At 35.7% G+C, this 22,359-nt stretch overlaps 1 pseudogene; it reads right to left on the reverse strand.

The window, feature by feature from the left end:
- Positions 1–669: 669 nt before the first annotated feature.
- LOC117717886 (L-lactate dehydrogenase A chain pseudogene) lies at positions 670–1,834 on the reverse strand (annotated as a pseudogene).
- Between the last annotated feature and the right edge of the window lie 20,525 nt (positions 1,835–22,359).

The following is a 22,359-nucleotide window of genomic DNA, read 5'->3' on the forward strand; positions in this document are numbered from 1 at the left end:
GGTGAGCTTTGTATATGTGGACTTGGTCAACTCACAATTATAAAGGAATTTTAACCCAGCAACATGGTTGCAATGATAAGAGATTTTGTCACAACACCTTATAGGTCTATGTGATCTAGCCAGAATGACACATCTTTAATTCCCCTGGCTAGAATATAAACATACCCTTAGTACACACCTTTAATCCCAAACAATGTAAGTAAGGTTAGTTTGTATAAGAAAAAAGCCATTTTTGCAAGTGACATTTAATTGGGGGTGGTGGTTGAACAAAGTGATGATTCAGAAAAAGATTCGTCAGAATGGTTTAGGAGAAGAGACAATTTTTTTTTTCACTGTTCAAGGTTCATTTGGTATTTTTGTTGGCATGATACTTGAGTGGTTGGTTCCATCATCCATATGCAGACCTTACATTTCACATAATGTTGCAATATACACTACACACATAATACATAAAATATCCTGTAGAACACTTATGCACAAGATATGCATAATGGACTTATACACTGGAGCCAGGTTATGACTCACTGGGATCTCGTTGGCCTAGGCATGTTTGGTGAGAGTGCGCAGGGCAGTGACGCAGCAGCCTCACAGGGTAATCAAAGCCTGCACACAGTTGGCAGTGTGTCTTAGAGACACACTAACCAGGTTACCATTACACAAGTAGCACTTGGCAGCAGGGTAGAGTTGTGGGAACTGAGCCTTTTTCCCCAGACCACCTCAACACAATTGTAGTAAACACAGCTCAGATGAGAAGTGTGTGGTCTCTATAGAAACCCTGCTGCAGCCTGGACAGTGAAATGCTAGGACACTGGGAAGACTTTAGAACTGCAGCTCCTTCTGGATTCCCCAGAGGGTATCTGCACTCTTCTTCAGGCGGGCCTCTTCCTCAGGAGTCAGTGTCACCTTCACAACATCCGAGATTCCGTTTTGTCCCAGGATACATGTGACACTGAGGAAGACACCATCATTGATCCCATAGAGACCCTTAATCATGGTGGAAATGGGATGCACCCGCCTAAGGTTCTTTCTTATGCTCTCGGCCAAGTCTGCCACAGAGAGGCCAATGGCCCAGGATGTGTAACCTTTCAGCTTGATCACCTCATATGCACTACTGTCAACCACCTGCTTGTGAACATCCTTCCACTGCTCCTTGTCTGCATCAGTGCCCAGTTCTGAGTTCAGAGACTTCAGGGAGATGCTGACAACATTCACACCACTCCACACAGGCACACTGGAGTTGCCATGCTCTCTCAGGACCCACCCATGACAGCTCAGCGGGTGAACTCCGAGCCTTTCTCCCATCAGGTAACAGAACCGAGCTGAGTCCAGAAAACAACCACTTCCACTAACTCGGCTTTTGGGAAAGCCACTGATTTTCCAAGCCATGTAGGTCAAGATAGCCACGGGATTTGAGACAACAAGCAGCTTGCAGTGTGGATTGTACTTCACAATGTTGGGAATGATGAACTTGAAGATGTTCACATTTTGCTGGACCAGATTGAGCAGACTCTCTCCCTTTTGCTGACGGCCCCCCTTCAGTGATAATGACCAGCTTAGAGTTTGCAGTTACAGAATAGTCTTTGGTGGAGACAATTTTTGGTGTTCTAAGAAAAAGGCTGCCATGCTGGAGGTCCATCATCTCTCCCTTTAGTTTGTCTTCTATGACATCAACAAGGGCAAGGTCATCTGCCAAATCCTTCATTAAGATACTGATGTCACAAGCCATGCCAACAGCACCAACCCCAACAACTGTAATCTTGTTCTGGGGGGCCTGTTCTTCCTTAAGAAGATTCACAATCAGCTTCTCCTTGAGGGTTGTCATCTTGGATTTTGAATCTTTGGGGGGGCAACAGGCGAGCAGCAGCTGCATGGCCTGGGCTCGGCGACAGTGGCTCCAGCACCGAGGAGACAATTTTATCAAGACAGTTTTACAGGTTGCAGAAACAACAAGCTAGATGCCCTGTGGAGATAGAATGAGACAGAAAACAAAATCCAGAAGGTTAAAACACACTGACAAAGTTAGTATGAGGTCAAGCATAGCAATTTAATCAGAAACCAAAAGGAAACAGTTTGAATCAGTCAGTTTGAAGAAGTGTTTTGAGGCATAACAGTTTTCTTGAACCAGCCAACCATAGTTCAGAAAGAGATAGAAAGGGTAATCTTATTCAACATTAAGCCTCCGAGACAACAATTATATTTTGCAAATAAAAGATACTTTTACACATGGTATCTTTTCAGCCATACAGATTAGCATAGGATCTAAATTCTTCATGACTTTAAAGACATACTGTGTATTTTCCTGGACACAGGGGTCATCATATCTAGCAGAAAAATACATCTCATTAGGCTTCAACAAGCTTAGAATATACTGCCATTCATTTTGTGTCACATTGAATTAATGTCACTGGTATCCCCAGATTAAAAATAGAGAAGTGTAAAGCCAGGAGAATGAAGAAATCAACAGGCATCTGGTAAATAATGGGAAGATAATGTTCTGAAATCTGGGAATTCACAGGAAGAAGTTATTTTCCAGCAGAGCTCCATAAAATGTGGCATGTTGAATGGAATTTGTTCTTTTCCCCCTTGCCAGGTAAACAAAAACACAAAAAATAGGTGATTAGAATCCAATCACAGAAACATAGATGAAGTAAGTATATTAATGGTAGTAGCATGCACACTTATTACATTGAAAACTTTATATATGGATCTTAATAGTATTTTTGTAAAATATGAACAATGGGCAGAAATCCCGAATCCTTTATAACTCGGGGCTTATCAATAGTTAAAGAATAAAAGTTATGAGTATAATAGTGAAAAAAACTTTTTTGGTATCATATTTTAGTTTGTGGCATTTGATTTTAAGTCTGAGTTAATGATTGCTGTGTTTTGAGTATTTTTCTAATAATATCTCCTTATTAGATTTTATGAATTTATTTATTTTCAATCAAATATAAAACTAAATATAATGTAAAACATTTTTTCTTTTAACATTACTACATTGCATAAAAACATTGTTGCTATGAGGATATTGAGGAGAAGAAAAATGAACTCAAAATGGAAAATAAATAATAAAGGGACTCTTAACTCAGAGAAACAAACCTATAATAATGTAGTTTCAATAGAGGATGCTGTTTAAACATATATGTATAATATTCAGATAACATCTTAAATAATCTTATAAGAGAAAGGCATCATAGAAGTAGACCCAATATGGAAATACCTATTTCTTGTTTCTTTTTAAATTTTTTCTTCCTTCTTTTTTCTTTTTTTCTCTCTTTCTTTCACTTTTCTTCTGTCTGTCTCTGTTTATATTTCTCTTCCTTTCTTGAAGCTACAGTTTTACACGTTATAACAAGCAATGTATCAAAAATCTGCATCTCCATATTTTTCCTTCTACTTTCTGCACCACATAGTATAAACTGCTATGTCAAATACAATGGCAAGGGAGAAATAAAAAATTAAAGCACCTTGGGTCACTGAAATGGCTGAGTAACTAGAGGCCTTGTGGTTGTCTACTTGGGATGTCTCTGTAGGCAAGCTGTTTGACACTGTAAACAGTAGGGAGTAGGAAGCTCTGGTGCCTGGACACACTGTGAACTAAAGGAAAGCTTTAGCCATTTCAAGCCTAACCTGTATGAGAAAGACTTTTTGACAATTTCTCACAGCTCTGAGGCTATGCCATGTCAATAATTCATGTTCACTAAGAATTTCTTCTACTCTTTACAGGTTTACTCAGGATTTCCATAGCTCCACACATCTCTGAAGCTTTTAAAGTTTTAAAAAATAAGATATAATATGAATTTAATACGTAATTATTTTTACTAAAAGAAAATAGATAAATATGGTTAATTCTACACTCATTAACTCTACAAGTTATTCTTTAAGTGAAACACATCATTCCAGCCCATTCCTTCATCATGTTCACAAAAGTTTGTAGCCATTAGCTATTTCCAAAAAGCTATGGGGTTCTTTCAACAAAATAAATCAGTTTTATTTTCTATCCAAGTTCTCAATTTTTCCCTATATGTTTTGCTGATTTTTTCTTAAGTTTGTCATCTCTGCAATGCAAATCAAAGATCCTGAAAGAAAAGCACCCTCTCCCACACACACACACACACACACACACACACACACACACACACACACAAACACACACAATCTAAAATTAGGCTCAGGCTCTTTGCAGAGAATCTGTGAATGTACCTTGGAAAGAAAGTCACTTAAGAAATCGTTTTCAGTGTAATCCTTACTCATAGACTACAGATTTACCCACATAAGTAACAAAGACAAACAGGGTCAAACCAAAGGAGTGTTTGTGCCGTCACTAGGCAAAGTTAGCAGTATTTGATATTTGCTAAGATTTTAGAATAATTGGTGACAATATTGTGTTTGTGTGTGTGTGTTAGACAGAGAGAGAGAGAGAGAGAGAGAGAGAGAGAGAGAGAGAGAGAGAGAGAGAGAGACTGATAAAGACACAGAGAGAGACACAGAGAGACAGAGACACACAGAGAGACAGAGACAGAGAGTAGAATGAGGGAAAGAAAGAGGGAGAGGGAGATAGAGAACAACAGAAAGAAGAGATAAGGGGAGAACATGGCAAGAAGCAGATAAAATAAAAGACTTGTTTATTTACTGGATGGCATGGTATGTAGGACACTACCTTTTCTTTCTCTTCTTTTCTTTTTTTTCTGACAAGAGTCTTCTCTCATACAATACCTCCTGATTCAAGTTTTCCTTCCCTCACTCCTCCCAGTTCCCCTGACCTCCCTCCCCACCCCCTCAGTTCCACTTCCACTCCTTCTCCCTTCAGAAAAGAGCAGGCTACCAAGAGACATCAACCAAATACAACAAAACAAAATACAGTTAAGACAAGGCAAAGCCCTCACATGGAAGTTTAACAAGGCAACCCTATAGAAGGAAAATAATTCCATAAGCAGGAAAAAGAGTCAGAGACACACCTGCTTCCCAAGTAGGGGGAGGCACTGATGCAGACCCTTTTTTACTTTATCCCCCACCCCTCTTTAAAGTATCAATTTAGTTTTATATTTCTTGTTTCCTCATGACATCTTTACGTAATTGACAACTTTCCAGTTTTGACAATGAACAAAAAAATCACCAAATATGCAAGTCCTTGTGCCTTATAGAGCAGCTGACTTCTACAGCATTCAGGAAGTGAATGTGCACACCTGTGTGTGCTTCATAGCCTGTTTTGCTGCAGACATCGCAATCATCCTACGTTGAAAGTTTTGTTTCTTTCGTAGCCATCTAAAGCTCACATCAGAAAATATCTGAATCTATATGCATTTATGCATTCCATATAACAAGAAAAGCTGATTTGCCTTACCACAATTTTTAAACTAGAAATCTTCATATACCCAAATCTCATGCCTTTGTTTCTGTAAGGATGATTCATTGTCATTTTGAGCCTAGCCTTTATTCTTTTTATATGAAAAGATAAATATTTGCAACAATCCTCTCCCTCCAGCTTTTCTACTCAGCCGAGAGAGGGGCTAGACAAGTGTATAAGCATATTGGTCAATCTGGCTTGATTGCTTTCCTCAAGCAATGGGCAATTTTAATTTCCTATCGCATTTATAGTCATATCTGAGAAAGGGCAAAATAGGTTAATGAAATCATTATAATTTCATTCAAATGATATATATTTTAACAGCTCAATTAAAGAAAGGGATACCAGGGCACCACATTTCAGTTTGCCTTTTGGAAATCATGGCACTATAATACCTGTAAAGACCTTGAATGCATTTTAAAAACTAAAATTACTCTGAAGCCATTAGCATCACCAAGCATACCTATAAAGAAAGTATACTGTGAAAATAGATCCGTTGTTTTATCTACCTAATTTCTGTTTAATCACGTTTCTGTTCATAACTTTTCATTTTTTTAAGTTAACATTCAAGGTATTCAAGATATCACCATAGCATTTCTGAACAAAACAAAGTGTGTTTTAGTACATTTTCTCTCCAATAATCTTTTCTATTTTCCTTTTTGTCTGTCTTTTGTACCCTAGATTTATATTTGCTTTGAGGGCCAAACGTTTTTATTTACATTGTATGTCTGCTTATGTAAGTTTATATGTATTACATGATTGGCTTGCAAGTGATGTCAGAAGCTGGAGGGCATCAGATATTCTGAAACTACATTGTGGGTAATTGTGAGGAACCTGATGTGGGTGCAGTGGATGCTTTTAAGTCTCCAGCCACCTCATGCTCTTTGTAAGGTAATGCAACAAGGCTTCTATTAAAGTACAGGAGTTAGACTCAATTAGAACTTTGTCTTTGCTGCTTACTAGATACCTATCTTTTATTCATATTAAACCCACTTATATACCCCTGTCTTCAGCAGTTAGAATAACTTGTAAATATTATTATACCCATGCTTATGGGGCATTAAGTAGGCAACATGCGGACATAGTAATATGTACTCTGTACATGTTACATATATGATATATGTGTGCTTAATGTATACTGTCTTGGATGTTTATTTGGTGTGATCACTATTATTACTTTGTCATAGCCTTTGGGATACAGAAATTTCTGAATTGAAGGTATTTCATTGCTTTTTATTCCTTAGTATCTATTCAGGAAAAGAAATACAATGATAAACATTATTCTAGGACTGGATATAAACACTAATTAACATAATCTTATGTACTCTGTCAATCATTATGTATGTGAGGATTCATGAGTATTGTTTCACAGAGAAGACATGATAAAGGCCACAGGATAAGCACTTTCTCAGTAACATGCACAGCTAGTGCTAAGCCAAATGAGACCTAAGAATCATTATTTCTACAGAAAAGTAGGTATTCTTATTTCTTATAATTTCTTACTTTTTGTATAACATCCCCAAAAGTCTGAAGCACTTTTACCTTTTTCTCAAAAGCCTCGTTCCTGGTTTCTGAATTCTAGCTGGTAGACAATATTCAGTCTTGCAGAGGACTGCAGAATGGCTGTCCCAAGCTTATCCAATTTTAATGAGCCACTAGGACACCTGTGTAGAATTTCTCAAATTTCCAGATGAGTAAGCACGTGCCTGATGCTGAAAAGAATTTATGGTATCCATTGTATAGAACATAAAAGTTCCTAAAAAGTTGTTCAGCTATACACTTTCCCTAGTATAAAAAACAGGATGTGGCATAAATAAAATATTCTCCTTAGCCAAGTCACATATTGAACATCTGTTACTTTAGCTCTGGGACATAAAATGAGAATAAGTGTTATGAAAGCTCCTGTCATAGATACATAGATCAATGATAGATAGATAGATAGATAGATAGATAGATAGATAGATAGATAGATGTAGCAAGATAGATGCAGCTTAACTTATGAATTTTTTTCTTTGTTGGATATTTTATTTACATTTCAGATACCATCCCCTTTCCCCATTTTCCCTCCATAAAAAACCCCCATCCCATGCCCCCTTTTCCTTTTTGCTTTTATACAATTTTTTAAAATGTTAATCAAAGGCTTTATAAGTTTCATAATGCTCAATCAGAAGTGTAACCCAATACCCAACCTAGACATATAAACTATCTTTGACTGGTGGAGACGCGTGAACATCTGCCTTCATGCCCCCCCCTTTCTCTCTCTTTCTCCCTCTCATCACCTAGCTTCTCCTCTCCTTACTCCATCTCTTCCTCTCAGAACTCCTTCTCCCTTAGCTTCTCCTACATATCAACATTCCTGCTAAAATAAAACTTTTCTTTCAAAGTACAATTAGAGCATAAGTATGCCTATTTGTACCAGTGAGTTACAAGATAGTTCTAATACCCAATCCATCATTTTGTTGACTACCAGAACTTCTGTCATCTCTCCTAACTAAAACACTTAGTTTTGAACCTGGCTTTTTTCTTGGCTTTAGAATGAATGAAAACCATGGTTTACCTGAAAACCATCCACTCAGATCTTTTCTCTCAAAGTAAATAGCCAGGATTGGCTATGAGACAATAAGTTTTCAACCCCGTCAGAAATCCAGAATGACTGAGTTAACTGAAATTATGGGAAGCACTAAGCATAGCTTCTAAAACTTAGCCAATTTATAGAGACCTCTGGGCTTGGGGACTAAGGTGGCAAATGTTGGGCTGTCCTTCTAGGAAAAAGTAGTGGTTTTGTTGGAACAGGTGGGATTAGCTAGGATTTATTGCATAACCATAACCTATTGGTAGAAATATGTATAATTATTATCAAGATGAAGTTATAATTTCTTAAATGGCACAAAATTTACTTTGATTTCAAATTTAAGGTTTTCTTTGGTATGAGCTTCTTATTAACATAAAAGGGAGATTAATATTGTTACTCTCATAGGCATTCTGCCTATGCAACACATTTAGGGATACAAGGCTTAAATCCAGTCCTTTAACTTTTTTAACTGATTTAACCCATTCTTACTCATTTCTTCCCACCTCTCCTACTAACGTGATCTACCCCTTTCTGCATGTCACTAGAAAGCAAAGACTTCTAGGGAAAAATAATAAAATATAATATAATTAGATAATACAAAAGCAACATCAGAATAAGATAAAACAAGCAAACAAAAGGACAAAAAGAAGGAAAAAGAACAAGGAAAGGCACAAGAAACATATATAGACTTAGTGACCCATTGGTTTGCACTCTTAGGAATCCCATAAAAATGCTAAACTAGAAGCCATAATATATATACAAAGAACTTGTAGGATTAAAAAAAGTATCATAATAAAAATCAAATAAAAGATGATATATATATGATATATATATATATCATATATATATATATATGTGTGTGTGTGTGTGTGTGTGTGTGTGTGTGTGTGTGTGTATGTGTGTGTGATAAAAATAAAATTAAAGAAAGGAAAAACCCTGATATGACATTATGAGACAACAAGGAATTTCCAAAGATGCCACTGAGTTCATTTTCTGCTGGCCATCTCCTGCTGGGCAGCAGCCTAGCCTCATGAGTAGTCTGTCTCCTTAGTGAGACTCCCTTGGAGAAAACTAAATTTTCATTTACAAGTGGTTATCACATGAATATTCCTTTTAGTTTAGGGATGGAGGCATGTGTCTATGTCTTTCTTTTGTACAACCAGATCTGGTGCAGATCTGTGTAGGCCTTGTGCATGCTGCCTTGGTCTCTGTGAGTTTGTATGTGCACTGATCATTGATTTAGAGGGTCTTTATTCCTTGATGCATTCTAACCAGTCTGGTTTTTACACAGCCTCCTCTCCTGCAGAGCCCAGCAGGGAGGGATTTGATGGAGATATCCCATTTAGAGCTGTGTGATTCAAGGTTTCCCTCTCTACAGGTAATGTCTGATTGTATCTTTGTGTGTGTTCCCATCTTCTGCAGGAGGAAGTCTCTCTAAAGCTGGCAGAGCAAGGCACTGATTCATAAGCACAACAGAATGTAATTAAGAGTCATTTTTGATACATTTTATTTTCTTACTGTTGTTTGTTTATTTTTGAGCAGTGGTATTGAGTTTACTCTACAACCCTGGACCATCCCTTCTCAGGGTCATGATAACCCAAGCAGCATCAAGCATTGGAATTATCCCACACCAAATCTGAGATTTGTTGGTTATCCCCACAAACCTTGTCCTACCATCGCACCAGCATATCTTGGAGGTAACACACCAATACATTGTTTGTGGCTCGATTGGTATTCACATTTCTCCTTTGGTACTGCGCAGAGAACCTTCCTGTACCAAAGACTCCAGAATGGAGGGGTATAGGCTGTATGAAAGCACTAGCTCAACTTCTGCATGTTCAAGGAGTTGTGTAGGTGTTGTCTTCAGCAATGGGACATTGTTGTATAGAGCAAGTTATAGTTTTACAAATGATCTGGTTTGTTTTGGGGATTTCATTTGACGTTTTATGACCAATCCCAGTTTGGGAAGCTTGGTTTGATGACAAGGTATGTTCAGGAGGGGCTCTGTGTCTCTCATTATTTGGCAGTTCCATTTACATCACCTTGTATATATTTTAGGCAAGTTCTGTTATATTAGATTTTCAGACTGCTCCTCAAATGTCCCTCAATATCAGCTGTCCCAGTATAATCTCTCTCATTGCTCTCTTCCCTTCTTCTCCCTCTTTTTACATTTGACCTTCCCATTACAGTCCCATGCTGTATCCTTTTACACTACCTGTTCTAGTTCCCTTTCCTACAGATGCATCTAACTTCATGGCGAATGATCTTTCGATGCACTTATTCATGGTTTTATTTTATAATTATTTTGATGAAAAATTTTACATCTATGTTCTTTGAGGAAACTGGTCTGTAATTCCCTTTCTTTGTTAGATCTTTAAGTGTAGCAGAGTAACTATGGCCTCGTAAAACCAACTGGACAATGTTTCTTCTATTTCTACTTTGTGAAATAATTTGAAGAGCATTGGAATTAACGCTTCTTTGAAAAGCTAGTTGAGTTCTGGTCTAAAATCTTTCACCCTGAACTTTTTTGATTGGTACCCTTTTAATTACTGATTCCACTTCATAAGAGATTATATGTTTGTTAAAATTGTATACCCAATCTTGATTTAACTTTTTTAAGTGTTGTGTAGCAATTTGAGCATGAGTTTTTAAAGTACATCTCTATGATTCTCTGGATTTCCTCAGTGTCTTTATGTCCATGTTTTCATCTCTAATTTTGGTAATTTGGATTTTCTGTTTGCCTTTTAGTTAATTTGCCTAAGGTTCTGTCAATCTTATTGATTTTTCTCAAAGGACCACCTGTTTGTTTCATCGATTCTTTGTTTTACCTTTTGTTTCTATTGGATTGATTTCAGCCCTCTGTTTGACTGTTTCTTGCTCCCTGCTCCTTTTTGGTGTACTTTCTTCTTTCAGTTCTAGGATTTTAAGGTGTGCTGTTAAGATCCATGTGTACTCTTTGGTTAGTGGTCCAATCTCCAGGAGCTCTGAGGGGTATGACCACTTGAAACTTTTGCCCCCTCCCCCATGGCACTGCAAACACTCCTCAGCTTTTCTGTTTGAGTGAATGCTCTGTAATCATCTATTAGGTTTATTTGATTTGTGATATAAGTTAGCTCCAAAATTTCTTTGCTTAATTTTCTTTCTCCTGGATGACTTGTTTAGTAAGAATTGGGTACTGAAGTCATATTCTACTAGTATGTGAGGAGCAATATGTGATTTTAGCTATAGTAATATTCCTTTTATGAACTTGAGTGTCCTTGGGTTTAGAGCATAGTTCTTAACAATTTAAATGTCCTTTTGATGGAGTTTTTCTTTGATGTGTATGTAATGTCCTCTATGTGTTCAGACTTCTTTTGGTCCAAATTCTATTTTGTCAGATATTAAAATGTTTATAACAGCTTGCTTCTTAGATTTACTTGACTGGAATATCTTTTTTATTTTATTTTACCTTGAAGTGATGTCTATCCTTAGTGTTAAGGCCTATTGGGTGTAGCACAAGGATGAATCAGCTTTTCTGCATCCATCCCATTAGTCTGTATCTTATTATTTAGGAGTTGACATTAGTGATATTGAGATATATCAACAGCCAGTATTTGTTGTTTCCTGTTATGTTGTTGTTATTGTGGAGGTGGTATTGGTAGTGGTAATGGTAGTAGTGTGTATGTAAAACTGTAAGCCATCCCCAATTAAATATTTTCTTTATAAGAGTTGTTATGGTCATGGTGACTCTTCACAGCCATAAAGCCCAGACTGAGACATCATCCTATAATGTAAAAATTGTCAAAAGGACATAAAAATTGGAAGAATCTAAATCTCAGACTACTCCTAATGTATGAAAATGATAAATAGTATTCAAAATGTGTAGCTGAACAAGTAATTTAAAAAGCAAGAATATGAAAACACACACTATAATAGTGTGCAGTAGGATTTTATATGTATTCACATTCTTATAAAAATCAATTTTCAAATACTGGTGGTGATATCAGATGACAGACCTTTTATATCCTGCTGGCAGGCAGGATTGCAAATTGGTACAAACACTTTTACAAATTACTTGGCATTATGTATAAAAGTTGATGACATATGTGTCTATGAACTAGAAAGCCTAATAATTATTTTATAGAAAAGAACCTATGCATATATATCTCAAAAAGCATAAATATCTTCATTGAAAAATATTGTATAACTGATTTCAACATATTTTTTGTTTCTTACCATTTTCTCTTTAAAACATATACACATAGGACTTAATGTTTATGTGTAGGTGTATTTATATGAGTTCTTTTGAATAATATAGATACATGAGGTAATAATAGGCAAACTATTTTGAACTGGAAAGAGTCGAAAGAAATTAAATTTCCATTAACAGTAGCATAAATGGATAAATACTTGTATTATATTTATGCAGCAAAACATAAATGAAAGAACTTCAGCCACTATGAAATTTTAAGAAGCTTCAGTTAAACTAAAGAGTCATATAAGATAGATATATGTAATTTTACTATGCTTTGATATATTCCAGAATTTTTTGAAATAAACACTGGATTGTCTAAATCTTTAAACTCTATTTTTTTTAAATCAAATTAAAAATAAATTTGAAAACCAGGACATGCAGTAGAAAAACATAAGAAAACATAAGTAAAAGAGAATTACAAACAAGCTGTCATAAACAATAAATTCATTTTACAAACAGAGTACTTTGGATATATGAACCTTATTTGCATTTTTGTATATTATCTTTACTTTTAAATAAATGTCCCATATATGGTAAAAAATAACTTTAAAGTTAAAAATTATCAACATGAATGTAGTAGAATTGTATAAAATATAATATTTAATTACTCATTCATATAGAAAATATATTTTGAAATGACTATTATAAATGTTATATATAATAGAGTTGGACTTGGTAGAATAAACTTTCAGTATCAGTACTGGTGAGGCAGGAGGATTGCTGCCAATTTGACACCATCCTGGACTATAGACTAAAACCGTATCTCAAATAAACAAATAAACAAACAAAATTTTATTCATTGAAAAGGAAAGTGGTCTTCTCTTTAGCTGTCCAATGAAGAAATAAAAATATCTGAATAGTAATTAGAGAAATCTGATTAAAGTGATTTGAGGATATTCTTTCCATATAAATTTGTCTAATGTAGAGTCACTATAATGTCTATAGAACTTCACAGTAACTCCCAAAGTTTAAATTTTCTAATGTGTCTGATATTGGTGAAAAGGCTCAGCAGGAAAAGGCAGATGTCAACTAAGCCTGCAACATGAATTCAAACTCCTGGCTCATGTAAAGGTAGAAGCAAACAAGCAATTCCACAAAATTTCTCTCTGACTCCAAGTATGTGCATCGTAGCACACATGATTCTCGACATCATATAGACAAACAAGGAAACAAGTAAATATTTCAACTGGCCAAAGCTGGATTAATGATTTAAAACACCTGCTTATAAAATCTTTATTCCCTCCAGCATCTCTGGTACATGGTCAGTTACAGGCTGCTATGGGTCCAAAGAGTCAGAAGCCAGTAGATTTGGTAAGTAAAATGTGACTTCAAAATACACTTAATTTTATTAAATTAAAAGAAAATTTATTCAATGATTAATTTATGTAATTTAAATTAAATTAAAATACATATGGAAAGAAAATCTGAGTCTTATTTATTTCTTAAAATCATGTCATTAAGTAAATCTAAACAAATGAAAATATAGCTTTATTTTGTCCCTTAATATATATATATATATATATATATATATATATATATATATATATAATTTTCATATGCTATGTATGTTTTCTCTTGACAAGAATATAATATTTTATTTCTTAAAACACATCCAGTGTCATGGAGAGAGAGATGGCTCAGTGGTTAAGAGTACTGGCTGTTCTTCCAGAGGAACTACATATGATTCTCAGCACTCATGTGGCAGATAACAGCCTTTTGTAACTCCAATTCCAGGGAATCTGATGCTATTTCCTGCCCTCCATGGGCACCAGACACACAATTGGTACACGAATATACTTTCAGGCAAAACACCAATAAATACTGAATTAAATCAAACTAAAATGTAAAAATATACACCTGAGAAATTGTCAAAATTGTTCACTGAGAGTGGCTCCAGTCTTTTTTACAGATATTCTTTCTTTTCAAATATCAATACACACAAAATGTATGTCCTACTTTCTTTCCAAACTTGCTTCATTAACAGCAGTGCTATGTAGAGATATTATTTTCTATATATTATAGGGAGGTTACACCAAGAAATTTCAAAAATATAATCCCATAAACAATAGCTGCCCAATAATACCAATTAATATACTTATTTGGAAGTGTTGAATCCTACATGATCCCATGTCTACATGAAGAACTACAGACAGTAAATGGTTGCTGAGAGACAAAGGATCATTCTTCTCTAGAGATGAACCCTAGAATGAGTTATCCAATCTCAAGTAATAAGTGCTAAATGCAAACTTGTATAATCAAAGAATTAATTAGATTTTCTTCATATATATATTATTAATTAGTAATTAGTATATATAGATATATGACTAATAGTATATATACCACTTATTAGTTATTAGTATATATATTATATATACATTATTTATTAGTAATTTACATATGTGTGTATATATATGCACATATATGCTATTAAACAAGAGACAGTCAGGACTTTGAAAATGAGTTAGGGAGACAGGAGGAGTTAGAGAGGTGAGAGTTTTGAAATGATGTAAGTTAAATTCTTATATTTACAAACATCTCAAAGAAAATTAAAAAAAAAGAAAGAAAAAGTAAAAACTCAACTCTGCAATGCTATGTGAACTTGTATTACCTTTAGTCTGTATCTGCAATGGCTATCTAATCAGATGGTAAGGTTAAATTAGTCCTTTTGAATGATACTTTTCCACAATGGTCATATAACTAGGTGCCATGGTAACCGAACAATATAGTAATAGCCTTACCCACAGTATGTGAATCCCGGTTTTCTAAGAAAAACTACCAAAAGGTTACTAAACACAAAAGGCTTTTATTTGTGTAAATTCCAGATAGTACATAACAAGGAGAGAGCTAGTTAAGATCAGAAGTTTCTTCAGAATGTGATAAAAAGCTGATTCCATTGTAGGGCAGAATGAGAAAAGTCAGAATTTTGGAAGCTCCCCTTCAATCACGCTGTGCAAGGAACATTTGGGCAAACCATCAGGGAGTCCTTGAGCCTAAGCCAGGCAACAATGGGCACACTTTCTGTCAAATAATATTTGTTTCTGAAGCCTGGTTCAGTCTAGTGCAGACTACTATAGGGTCACAGAAGCAGAAGCTAGTAGATTGGTTAGTAAAATTCTATCTAGTTGAAATCTTGCTGAGTAAATTGAGACAATTCATTCTTTCTGTTGAGAAATATTCAAAAATTTAAAAACATTTATGTTAGAGCACTTCATTAGATGTGCTTTCCTATGGCCTTGAAAAGTATATGTATCACCTCAAAGAATAGATTGGCCATTATGTATTTTTCAGCCTTACAACACAGGAATCTCATTCTGAAGAGAACAGTAGAGTTTCTTCATGCCAAAACTTACAGAGAATGGAACTGCACCCACCACTGTCTACTGGAATGAAGGGACTGAACTTTGATAAGTACTTTGCCTGAAGCTATAAATGGTGTTGTTCAGCCTTCTGACACAGTATCTAAGGTGAAGAGACACTACAAATAAAGAAACATTGAAAATAAAATATTTGTTGGGTGCTTGCGTACAACTCAGAGGTTGAATCATGGACATGATGGTAGGTAGTCAGCTATGGTGCTGGGGAGAAGCTAAGAGCTTACATCCTGATTAACTAAGCCTATGGGATCCAGTCTCATTCACACCATCATACTTATGAACTAGGTTTTTTTTTTTTTATCAGGCAAACGTGTGGAGAGGACTTTATACATTCTTGGCTACATAAAGGTGACAGTTTGTTCTGTCTTTGTAACCTCTTTGTTGAGTTTTGCAACAGGCATCATATTTCATCTTTAATGATTTTATAATAATAACAGGGAAATTTCAGTCTACAAAACTTCAATGGAAAGTGTTAGGTAGGCTACTGGGAGATCATTTTATTTTTAATGGTTGTGGTAGTTTGATTATGCTTGTTCCAGGGAGTTGCTCTATTAGTAGGTGTGGTCTTGTTGGAGGAAGTGTGTTGCTGTCAGGGTGGAAAATTCTTTATTCAAATTACTCAATACATAGTGCTAAGTCCAAATGTGTCACTGAGTTCTTTATGTGCAGTCTGAGTTATGTACCTTTCCTGTTCTGTTTTCCCCTAGGGGCACATTTACTATTCTGCATTCTGTCTTGGTTACTTTCTTTGACCTTTACTTGCTTTCATTTCGCTCCTCTTGACTTACAAATCCCTTTCAATCTATAGCAAATGCAATGGATAAATAGCACGATTTTAACTTCTCACCTCTTTATTTTAAATATACTCTTTCTTCAAACTGCTGGTAGTATTTATAGCAATGCACCAAGATCCTGCTTTTCATAAGAGATAACAGTCAATTCTTCTCAAAATTTTAATCTTCTTTCATTCTAAACAGAGAAAAGGTACTTTGGTTGTTAATAAATCTAAGAAATTTCTGTGACAAGGAAGTATGTATAGATTTCTAAGATAGTTATATTTTATATAAATTGGAATGGATAGTTAAATTTTATATAAAATTGGAATGGAAAAGTATCGTGTTAATTATTTATATTGCTGAATATAATTGAAGCAATCAAGTCATTGTATTATAAAGTTTCTTTTGACATTCTAAGCTGTCTGCAAACCTACTAAATATGTCCTTGGACCAATCATAGATCTAGCTTAAATAATGAAATGATTTCTTTACATAAATATTTGTCTGAAAAGACAGTAGTGAAGAGACTAAAAAAAAAAAAAACAAACAAACAAAAATACAAAGAAACAAAAAATCCACATTGCAATAGCAATAAAAATAAGCACCTAAAAGAGAAATCTATGTATCAACACATCTTTGTACTGGTTGATTCAAGATCACACTAAATAAAGGTAGCTACCCAACTTGTGCTTGCTCTCTGGGAGGCAGTTTGAATCTTAGACATTTATGAATACATGACAGCCATCTGCTTTGCTTCTGCTCAGAATGTATGATTTTATGGAACTATTAGTGCTTGTCTTTCTTTTCATAGAAAAATAAGAACCCCTACAATGTGGCTTTGTTTCCTGCTAAAGCTTACATCTCATGCTTCTAGTTTTTTCCTAAGTCATCAGAGTTTTCAACAATAAGATTTTAAAATAACTTTTGATATGTTCAGCCCTTCATTTGGGAATACATATACTGGTATCAGAGCAGACCCAGCTCCTCCACACACACACAGTGAGCACACTGCACATAGGAAGTTGGAGGTCTGTATCTTCCCTTGTAAGATAAAACAATGAGAAAAACAACTCACATGTTTATCTAATTATGTTACTTGTGTTCACAAGCAGACACACTCACACAAATAACCCTTAATAGCATCTCAACTAGGTCACTATATGATCACAAGTTTATCATCGTCATCATCATCATCATCATCATCATCATCATCATCATCATCATCATCATCAATCTTCTATTTTGTTGTTTGGGCAGAGACAACTGGCAATATTTCTCTTATACCCCAAAGACACCATCTCAATGTACTTGCTGGATTTTACTTAATAAAAGACAGATACACTACTTTTTTGATGTTTTCTGTTTGTTTGCTTGTTTTTAATACCTCTATAACATGTGAAGTTAATTTAATTTTAGGGCCCATATGTTTTAGAGGACTGTGGGAATAAGTGGATAAAAGTAAATATCTTTGCAAATAGAAACAATTTTTCAGTACGCCCTAGCACAGTTCCTCTTATTTTACCATCGATGCAACCTACAATATGGTTGTATTCAGCTTCTATCCAACTGAGGATAAATTTCATTCTGGTTGGTCCTTAAGAAAAATGAGGCATCCTAAACACACATAAAGCTAATGGAAACGTTCTTGTTTATACATCATAAGTGATAAAAATCTTACATTTACAATAAAGGTTGCTTTCATAACAGTGTCTCATACCTTGGTTTCTCTGAATTAGAGTCTCCTGTAATATTAGCATGTCATTATTATTAGGCTTGACTGCCGGTTGTGAGCCACAGAAAAGCACACAGACGGATTTCACTACAGGCAAATGCAAACACTGAGACTTTAATGGCTGTTAAGTAAATTTAAACTAAAAATAAACAACAGACTTAATAGGGGCTTAATTACTGTCAGAGGCACAGTTTCAAAAAAGAACAGAATTTGTCTCCGTACCTGTCATGAAAATATATTTTCCCTTGAAGGAAAATCTTATTTGTCTTTTAAAAATATGAGAACTGTCAAGCAAACAGGTACCACTCTGTTTAATTATTGACTGCTTTTCTTTAGATATAAAACTATTCTCAGAGATAAGACAAAATTAGAGCCTCAAACTACAAACACACGTCGTGAAAACAGACTTGTCTTTGTCACACACTCTCATGTTTAGCTTCTTCTGACATTCAGGTTTAAAGATTGAGTTAGAACTTGCTTTCCTTCTCTCTTTTGCTTGATTTTCCCCGGCATTTGTCTTATTGCTAATCTAGTTAGCTTGCTTTTTTTAGAACAGCAACTGTTAGATATTTATTGATTATCATTTCATATTGATGTGCTTTGAGCACATCTACAAAGCCACACGCATATGAAAGAGCATAGAAACCTTGTTTACTTCACACATTACTGTTCCATCCATCCATCAGCTATCATCTACTTAAATGAATTCTAATTGGCAAGAAAGGCTCAGAGTTGGCAGAAGAGAAAACTTTAGCAGGCTCTTCTCGGAGTTTTGTCAGTTTACACACTGGGAAAATGAAACAAGAGGAGATTGACAGAAGGCTTCTGAATAACAGAGCTAAGTAGAAGGAATTCTCACTCTAAAGGTAAGATGGCTTTACAGTTTTATCTAGCCTAAGATGACCTCTCCTACTCAAATAGGAATTTTCTTAGCATCAGGGTGTGTGTGTGTGTGTGTGTGTGTGTGCTTGTGTGTGTGTGTGTATGCCATTTGTAAAAGTAAGTTTTATTCACCTGAAGCAATTGTTGATGAATAAGCCCACCTTTTCTAGCTCTTTCTGTACTCTGACTGACTGGTTCAACTAAGCTCTTCTGGCTCAAATTTCTCTCCAAGCTGACTGATTCAAATTAGCTTCTCCCAAATTCTTACTGAATTGCTCTTCTTGGCCTCAAACTAACTCTAGTAATCTGTTCTAATCTTCTGGCTCCTTATTCTCTGGCTTCACCTGGCCCTGCTGTCCTGCACTGAAATGCCCAAACTCAACTCCACTGCACTGATTCACTCACTTAACTGATTAATTAGTTAGTCTCCTAAGTGCTGGGATTTAAGGCATGTGCCACCATGCCTGGACCTAAGATTTTCTTTACCTGTAACTCAAACTCAGAGATCTGAGTGCCTTGTGTCCTGGGATTAAAGGTGTGTCTGCATTCCAGCCAAAGTAGCCATAAAGCTAGATTAAAATTCCTGTACACCCATTTCTGTGTAACTCTACATAAAGCAATGTATTTGGGAAAGTATCTTGCTCGTGTGGTTCATGAGCTATGTTGACACTCTGAAACAGTTCCTATAAAACCTCTGCTCTGACTCACTGCAACATCTCACATGCTGCGGGGGATTTGGTTTCTTCTGACCTCTTGTTCTGCCCATCTCAGCTGAGGGAGCTCAGTTACCTTAACTACTACAGACTCATCAAGTAGGGCATAATTGTATTAACTTTACTTTTAAAGTTTTACATTATCGTATATTATGTCTGTCAATAGATATCAGCAGACTTTTGCTATATCTTGTTGTCTTGTACCTGGACACCAAAGAGTCATTTGTTTCTGAGTCTCTTCTGAGGGACAATTCAAGTCTGATCTATAGTCTGCCATAGTCTGTTTTCAAAATCCATGGAGTTCCTTTCACAGTATTCTATATTCTACTAAATATTATCTATATTCTTACTCTTCTTCCCCTGTTGATGAAAGGATTTCATCAACAGGGAAAGAATGAAGAAAGAATGAAAGAAAGAAAGTTTCTGAATAATATTGAGTGGGCGAGTGATTATGCTGTGTTACTTGCCCTTTTTTGAATACAATACATTTGTGTGCTCTTTATTCTTTTTAAATTTTTTCTTTTTATTATTTTGTGTTTGCTCTAACAAAGCTATAAGGAACAAAGGGAAGATTTTGTGTGTGTGTGTGTGTGTGTGTGTGTGTGTGTGAACATTCAGTAATTTGATTCAAATCAGACTTGTAGAAGCACAATCAGGGTTATGCAGAGCTTATCATGGCTACTAAAACAGTTATTTTTGTAGTTAGTCACCTGACCTTGATTTTTGGAATCTGGGAGAGTAGATCATGGAAAAAAAATCTGGTTACCTTTTTATTCCAAAATTCAATGAAATAGGCGAACATCATTTGGTTCATTTGCACTGGTCTTAAGGCGGCACACTGGCTTTGGGATATGCTAACTTGTATATTCATTGCTTGCCCATTATCCTTTTAGAAGTAAAGTTTTTAGCTTTGTTGTTTAGTTGGGTTGTCTTGTAATGGTTAGCATGGGTTGTAACATTGGCCTAAAACCTTCATAATTCTATTGTTCAAAGGAATCCAGCAGTGTGGTGAGTGCTGTGGTTCTCATTACTTGGGAAGCTCTATAGACAAATCTTTGCTTTAAGTCACAGATGCAAAAGTCACCTACTTACCTTGTCAATGTTCTTATGAGCTTTACACTCATTCTTGTGAGAAAACTTTCTCTTAGTCAACAAACGAAGCGAGAAAAGTGTTAGCTTGTTTCCAGTATGTCATAAGAAGGAGCAGATATTTAAGCATGGGACTTTAAGGGAGATATTGTCAAATTATGTCAAACTAGGAGAGGAATTTGTCTTTAAGGAACCTGGGAGGGCGTATACCATCACCTGATTCTGAGATACTTTCAAGTCTGCATGTCTATGTGTGCCTGTGTCAACATAAGCCCAGAATAGGAGAAACATCTATCCAGAAAACAACATTGCTTATGTTCTGTGATAATTTGTCTTTGATTTTCTTAGATCTAGTTCGAAGAGTAAATTTAGTGAACCATAAGATAGCTCTTTTGCCCTCTCTTCAAGAATCCATCCCACTCCAACTGTACAAATTGTATTCTAATCTTTAAAAAGCCCAATTACTATTCTTTCAATGGAAAGGTAGAATTTGAATGGATATACATTCCAGCTCAGATCCTGTTAGTGGCCAGAACATTTGTCTTTTGAATTACAAAGATTTCTCCCAGTAAAAGAATAAAAATTTGAATAGCTCTCTTTTTAAAGGGCTGTCTTATTGGTACCTATAAAAAGACGAAAAAGAAAAAGGGGAAGTAATGAATAACTTTAAGACTCCTTTGATAGGTTAAGAGACAAAAATCAGATTTAGAACAAAATGTAAATCTTTTAAACCACAAGATCTTTTGGATCTTCTGGAGCCCTAATTTCCAAAGTCCATCCCTGAATCCAGCCCCTAGAGCTGTCTTGGAATTGATGAGGAACACCTTTATAGGATTATTTTAAATTAGAAAAGAATCAATGACTGTGTCCCTCATTTACAGTTGTGGTATCCTTTAGTAATTCTCACTTCATTTCACACTTTCAATCTGCTCTTGTTTCAACTGCTACTGTGCCTCTCTATCTGGCAGTTTGTGGCCACCCATGGGCCAACCAAAGTGCAGTACTCTTGAGCATGTGGACAAACAGAATTGGATGGCAGGTTCATAAAACTTTTCTATTTTCTTTCTCTCTCAGCTATTATTAGGGGGTAGTATAGGTCTTTGAAGGTCTGCATCCTTCCTTCATCTCTGTATACTTTGTTCAATTCACAAGGCCTTACTTCTTTGACCTCCTACACTATATTTTTGAACACTTGGTTTTGTCTTCTAGAAGGGACAGAGGAAGCCTTGAGGTAGCAGAGAGAATATGAAGCACTGAGTGAAGGTGAATTGTTGAATGGGTGTTTTTACATGAAGGAAGCAATGCTTTAAGTTCATGGGAATTTGGCAATGTTTTTTCTCCGACACTGGTTGGAGTGAAAATGTTGACAGTGTGTGGAATTGTGTTTACTGATGTTTTGAATAGTTTCTACAGAAACTAACAACTGCAGCTTCCTCCTCCTGAATGACACAGCCAGAGACTGTTCTCCAAACACCTCCTATGCAGACCAACTTTCCCAGTTACTGTGATGTAAACAATAAACACATTCGTTCATCTTCAACAGTGTGCAAAGAGCCCAGCTGGTGCTAGCACTTCTATATGTGTGTTTGTCCTTTCAGCATTCTCTCACTATCCCTACTCAGTTTTGAGGAACAAACTCC

This window comes from Arvicanthis niloticus, chromosome 12, assembly GCF_011762505.2.
Source record: "Arvicanthis niloticus isolate mArvNil1 chromosome 12, mArvNil1.pat.X, whole genome shotgun sequence".
Taxonomy (NCBI): Eukaryota; Metazoa; Chordata; class Mammalia; order Rodentia; family Muridae; genus Arvicanthis; species Arvicanthis niloticus.